The 6,931-nt window shown below is 40.4% G+C and overlaps 1 non-coding gene across 1 annotated transcript; it reads left to right on the top strand.

The window, feature by feature from the left end:
* Positions 1-5,978: 5,978 nt before the first annotated feature.
* Positions 5,979-6,080, top strand: LOC140628901 (U6 spliceosomal RNA). Its single transcript, XR_012026826.1, has one exon. It is a non-coding gene; the product is annotated as a U6 spliceosomal RNA (small nuclear RNA).
* The last annotated feature ends 851 nt before the right edge of the window (positions 6,081-6,931 follow it).

The raw sequence follows: 6,931 nt of genomic DNA, 5'->3' as shown, positions 1-6,931 counted from the left end.
GTGATATAATTATTTATTTTTGCTGCAAATGCCTAGCTTACTGATTCTTTGGCATTAGTCAGAGAGTGACTAGAAAATAGCTCTTATACACTTCAAGTAAGAATCTAAACTAACAGAACTAAAAAGAAGGAAATACCACAATTTCTCTTAATAACTCATGACAGCTATGCATAGTTACATTTTTCTATGCTTAAATTACTTGTACTCTAATTTCATTCAATCTCTCTGTTTTTGTCCAATCTTCAGAACTAGTAGCTATCAGATCAGCAGCATTTATATTCTTCAAGACAGTTACTGGAGCTGCAACAAGTGGATGTTGATGTAGAGAACTGAATAAAAATAAAGAGAATGGGCATGATTTATTTTCTTTTTCTTCTTTCTTTTTTGGATATCATGTAAAAATCTGTTGAAGTGACTATTAAACATCGGGGTTCAAGTGTCCTGTCGTTTCACTGCATCTGTATCTTTGGGGTAAATCCCCAGCAGTGCGATTGCTGGATCATAGGGCAGATCTATTTTTAACTCTTTGAGGAACCTCCACACAGTTTTCCAGAGGGGCTGTACCAGTTCACATTGCCACCAACAGTGCAAGAGGGTTCCCCTTTCTCTGCATCCTCTCCAACATTTGTAGTTTCCTGCCTTGTTAATTTTCCCCATTCTCACGGGTATGAGGTGGTATCTCATCGTGTTTTTTTTTTAAAGATTTTATTTATTTATCCATGAGAATACACAGAGAGGAGAGAGAGAGAGGCAGAGACACAGGCAGAGGGAAAAGCAGGCTCCATGCAGGGAGCCCGATGTGGGACTCCAGGATCATGCCCTGAGCTGTAGGCACGCTAAACCGCTGAGCCACCTAGGCTGCCCTCATCATGATTTTGATTTGTATTTCCGTGATGGCCAGTGAGGCGGAGCATTGTCTCATGTGCTTGTTGGCCATGTCTATGTCTTCCTCTGTGAGATTTCTGTTCATGTCTTTTGCCCATTTCATGATTTGATTGTTTCTTTGCTGTTGAGTTTAATAAGTTCTTTATACATCTTGGATACTAACCCTTTAACTGATTCGTCATTTGCAAATATGTTCTCCCATTGTGTAGGTTGTCTTTTAGTTTTGTTGACTGTTTCTTTTGCTGTGCAGAAGATTCTTAATGAAGTCCCAATAGTTCATTTTTGCTTTTGTTTCTCTTGCCTTTATGGATGTATCTTGCAAGAAGTTACTGTGGCCAAGTTCAAAAAGGGTGTTGCCTGTGTTCTCTATTTCTAATTGCCTAATTTATTGGCGTATAGCTGCTCATAATATGTTTTTTTTTTCATAATATGTTTTTAAAATCATTTGTATTTCCTTGGTGTTGGTGGTGATCTCTCCTTTCTCATTCATGATTTTATTAATTTGAGCCTTTTCTCTTTTCTTTTTAATAAGGCTGGCTAGTGGTTTATCTATCTTATTAATTCTTTCAAAAAAACCAACTCCTGGTTTTGTTGATCTGTTCCACAGTTCTTCTGGTCTCTATTTCATTCAGTTCTGCTTGAATCTTTATTAACTCTCTTCTTCTGCTGGGGTAGGATCTATTTGATGTTTTTTTCTCCAGCTCCTTTAGGTGCAAGGTTAGCTTTTGTATTTGAGTTGTTTCCAGTTTTTGGATGGATGCTTGTATTGCGACGTATTTCCCCCTCAGGACTGGTTTTGCTGCATCCCAAAGATTTTGAACAGTTTTATCTTCATTGTCATTAGTTTCAATGAATCTTTTTAATTCTTCTCTAATTTCCTGGTTGACCCTTTCATCTTTTAGCAGGATGGTCCTTAACCTCCACGTGTTTGAAATCCTTCCAAACTTCTTGTGATTTAATTCTAATTTCAAAGCATTATGGTCTGAAAATATGCTGAGGATGATTCCAATCTTTTGGTATTTGTTAAGACCTGAATTCTGATCCAGTATGTGGCCTATTCTGGAGAAATTTCTATGTGCACTTGAGAAGAATGTGTATTCAGTTGCCTTTGGATTGAAGTTCTGTAAATATCTGTGAAATCTATCTGGTCCAGTGTACCATTTAAGGCTCTTCTTTCTTTGGAGATCTTGTGCTTAGAATATCTGTCGATTATATAAAGCGCTACATTCAAGTCACCAAGTATAAGTGTATTATTATCTAAGTATGATTTTTTTTTTTTAGAGGAAGATAATTTAATCCAGAATCTTTACAACATGTCACCTACAGTGTACAACAATATAATCCGGAATTACTAGCTGTGTGAAAGAGGAAAATGCAGTTAATTAAAACAGATGCACACATGACCCAGATGCTGGAATAGGTAGACAAAGACTTGAAAACAGTTTAAAGAATTCAGAGGTAAAATGAGACGATGGATAAAGAGATGGAAATTTAAGAGAGAAATGGAAACTTTATGAAAGAACCAAATAGAAGTTTTAGAATGGAAAAATACAAACATCTGAAATGAAAAAATCTATCAGAGGAATTTAACCACAGACTGGACATAGCCCAAGACAGGAATCAGTGAAGTTGAAGACAGGCCAATGGTAGCTATCCAAACTGAAGCACAGAAAGAAACAAAAAATAAAAATGAAATGGAAGAGGGTGGGGGAAGAAAACACACATCTGAGATCTGCAGGTCCCCTTTTTGTGTAGATCCTTTATGTATGATATAGTGTCCCTCTTCATCTCTTACTACAGTCTTTGGGATAAACTTTAATTTATCTGATATAAGGATTCCTACCCCTGCTTTCTTTTGAGGACAATTTGAATGGTAAATGGTTCTCCAACCTTTTATTTTCAGGCTGTAGGTGTTCTTATGTCTAAAATGAGTCTCTTGTAGACAGCAAATAGATAGGTCTTGCTTTTTTATCCAGTCTGAAAGCCTGCACCTTTTGATGGGGTCATTAAGCCCATTCACGTTCAGAGTTACTATTGAAAGTTATGAATTTAGTGTCATCATGATATCTATTCAGTCCCTGTTTTTGTGGATTGTTTCCTTGGACTTACTCTTTCTTTTACAGAGTCCCCCCTTAATATTTCTTGGAGAGCTGGTTTTGTGGTCACATATTCTTTCAGTTTTTGCCTATCTTGGAAGCTCTTTATCTCTCCTTCTCTTCTGAATGAGAGCCTTACTGGATAAAGTATTCTTGGATGCAGGTTCTTCTCATTTAGGACCCTGAATATATCCTGCCAGCCTTTTCTGGCCTGCCAGGTCTCTGTGGAGAGAGGTCTGCTGTTATCCTAATGCTTCTCCCCATAAATTCAGAGATTTCTTGTCTCTGCTGCTTTAAGGATCTTCTCTTTATCTTTGTAATTTGCAAATTTCAGTATTAAATGTTGAGGTGTTGAGTGGTTTTTATTGATTTTAGGGGTATCTCTCTATCTCCTGGATCTGAATGCCTGTTTCCCTTTTCAAGTTAGGGAAGTTCTCAACTATGATTTGTTCAAATACATATTCTGGACCTCTGTCCCTTTCAGTGCCCTCGGGAACCCCAATTAAATGTAGATTTTTCCTTCTGAGGCTGTTATTTATTTTCCTTAGCTTATCCTCATGATCTTTTGTTTTTATCCTTTTCCTCAGTTTACCTCCGTGCCATCAACTTGCCTTCTATGTCACTCACTCATTCTTCTACCTCGTTAATCCTCATTGTTAGGACCTCCAGTTTGGATTGCATCTCATTTAATTGAGTTTTAATTTCGGCCTGATTAGATCTAAATTCTGCAGTCATGAAGTCTCTTGAATCCTTTATGCTTTTTCTAGAGCCACCAGTAGCTTTATAATTGTGCTTCTGAATTGGCTTTCTGACATTGAATTGTAATCCAAATTTTGTAACTGTGGGATACATGACTGTTTCTGATTCTTTTGTGGTGATTTTCCTTCTAGTCATTTTGCTCAGTGCAGAGTGGTCAAAAACAAGTTGTACTGGAAAAAGGAGAAAAAGAGAGAGAGAGAGAAAAAAGTAATAAAGAAATAAAAAAAGGGGGGGGACAAACAGAAAACAAAAAACAAGGGGGAGTATCCTCCGATTCTATATACTGTAAATCCCTGGACTTCCCTGGAACTTTCCAGTGCTGCTTGGTCAATAACTTGCTTTTCCCCTGTCCTTCTAGCTGGTCTTCAGGGGGAGGGACCTGCTGTGCTGATCCTCAGGTGTATGCCCCTGGGGGAGCTGCCCAGCCCCCTGTAGGTGCATGGCTCAGTGGGAGTTGTTTATCCTGTGAGGCCCCTGCTAAGTCCAGGTACAAGGTGACACCAGGAGGAACAACAACAGTGGCGCTGGCCAGCTCTCCAGCCCTGGAGTCAGCTCCAGCAGTAACTACCGCAGCTCTCAGTCTGCAGGGGCCTGGGTGCTCTGGGGGCGGGGGGTGGCGATCTGCACAGCTCTGGGCCAGCTGGTGGCAGGAGCGTCCTCGGTGTCCTGAGCCCTTCCGGCCTCTGCCTGTCCCAGGGGGAGCGCAGAATCCTGGGCTGTGTCCCCCAGTGCCCTGGTCTCCAGGGCCTGCAACACTCCCCTCCGTGTGGAGCCGCCCCCCCCGCCCCCGCACAACCTCCAGCTGAGCTCCTCCTGAGGCCCTGCCAGGTGTGGGCTGCAGCCCTTTAGGGACCTTGGCCTGTGGTGTGTGGCGTGCTCTACCCCAGGTGCAGTTCCTCCGTTAGTGCCCCTGGGAGCCTGAGGGCATCCCTTTCCCTCCTGGGATCCTGTCTGAGCTCCCTGCGTGCACCTTTCCATCCGGGAAGATTGGTGAAGCTCCTGCTTCTCTGGGCCTGGACCTTCCTGTCTTGGAGGCACTCGACATGCGGCCTTAAACCCGTTCCTTGGGGCGCCCCTCCCCCTTGGGTGCCTTTTTATTTCTTTATTATTTTTTTCCATCTACCTACCTTGATAGAAGTGCAAACTCTTCTCACTGTAGCATTCCAGCTGTTCTCTCTTTAAATCTCAGGCCGAATTTGTAGGTTTTCAGGATGATTTGAAAGTTATTTAGGTATGTTGGTGGGGACAGGTGACTTGGGGACCCTAGTCTTCTGCCATCTTGCCCCGTCCCCCAGTAAACATCAATATCTTATAATGGTTTAGATCATGTGTTCTGCAGTTGTCCTTCTAGAGGTAAAATTTTGGTTCTGTCACTTAGTAGCTCTGTAACTCAGAGAAGAATTTAACTTTTTGTTTAACTTTCTCAACTGTGAAATGTTAGTAATTATTAGAATTATTGTTGATTTCTTATTTTCTTCTGGGCAGGCCAAACTCTTTGGAATAATGAAAAAAATAAGAAATTAATCTAAGCAGAAGAATATCTAAATAATCCATTACCATGGTATGAGGAGAGTATCTTCCATTTCTTAGTCTTTAGTTTCTTTCTTGCAGCTACATTGATGTGGAAATGGGAATATATAACCCCCAGACTTACTTACCTATTTATTTATTTGTTTGTTTGTTTGTTTGTTTATGTAGACTCCATGCCCAGCATGGAGCCTGAAGTGGGACTTGAACTCAGGACCTTGAGATCAAGACCTGAGCTGAGATAAAGAGTCAGATGTTGGGGATCCCTGGGTGGCTCAGCGGTTTATCACCTTCCTTTGGCCCAGGGCCCGATCCTGGAGTCCTGGGATCGAGTCCCGCATCGGGCTCCCAGCATGGAGCCTGCTTCTCCCTCTGCCTGTGTCTCTGCCTCTCTCTCTGTGTGTGTCTATCATGAATAAATAAAAAAATAAAAAAAATAGTTATTAAAAAAAAAAGTCAGATGTTGGGAGACCTGGGTGGCTCAGCAGTTTGGCTCCTGCCTTGGGCCCAAGGCATGATCCTGGAGTGCCAGGATAGAGTCCCATGTCGGGCTCCCTTAGGTGAGCCTGCTTCTCCTCTGCTAATGTCTCTGCCTCTCTCTGTGTGTCTCTCATGAATGAATAAATAAAATCTTAAGAATAAAGAGTCAGATGCTTTACTGACTGAGCTCCCACGTGTCCCAACCATCAGACTTTAAAAATAGACTAGTTTGTGCTCACTTTGTTAGCACATATACTAAAATTGGAATGACAAAGATTATCATGGCCCCTGTGCAAGAATACCAAACATATTCATGAAGCATTCCATATTTTTGGAACTAAAGGGTATAATGCTAAGTGAATAAGTCAGTCAAAGATAAATACCATATGAGTTCACTCATATGTGGAATTTAAGAAAGCCGACAAATAAGCAGAAAAAATAAGAGAGAGAGAGAGAGAGAGAGAGAGCAAGCAAGAAACAGACTCAACTACAGAGGACAAACTGATGGTTACCAGAGAGGAGGTGGGTGGAAGGATGGGTGAAATAGATGATGGGGATTAAGGAGTGTACTTGTGATGAGCACTGGCTGTTGAATGAAACTAATATAACATTGTATATTAACTAAATAGAATTAAAATTAAAACTTAAAAACATTTATTGGTTTGACTAGAATTGTGATTGGGAGGAGTAACAAGTCTACAGTTTTCTAGAGTGTGAATGGGAAAAACAATGAGTCAGGAAATAATTCCTAGGTTTTGAGAAAAGTTTTAAATAAAAGGTAGCTTTGACCTAGACAAAGAAGGAAAACACATTTTAAGTAAGAGGAACATAATATATAAAAATCTGAAGAAATAAACCACCATAATATAACTTTTGAAGAAATACAATTAAATATGTGTGGATGGTGCACAAATTATATGTGGCAGGACATGAGAGTAGAAGGGTAGGTGGGGATTGAATCATTAAGGGTATTGGGGTCAAACTAAAAACTCCTTCTTTATATTTAAAGTGTTGGGAGCAGAACCAGATTAGAGGCAATAAGGCCATTTAAGAGACAATGATAGGAATCTGGGCAAAAGACAATAAGCATATCACAAATATTCCTTTGTGTTTGTATGTTTGAATGTATCTCATAAAAACAGAGGAAAGAAGGAATGGAAGAAGAAATCAGACTGCCATTTTAC

Source organism: Canis lupus, chromosome X (assembly GCF_048164855.1).
Source record: "Canis lupus baileyi chromosome X, mCanLup2.hap1, whole genome shotgun sequence".
Classification (NCBI taxonomy): domain Eukaryota; kingdom Metazoa; phylum Chordata; class Mammalia; order Carnivora; family Canidae; genus Canis; species Canis lupus.
The sequence above is the reverse complement of the archived record's forward strand: the minus strand, read 5'-3'. Positions and strand labels throughout refer to the sequence as shown.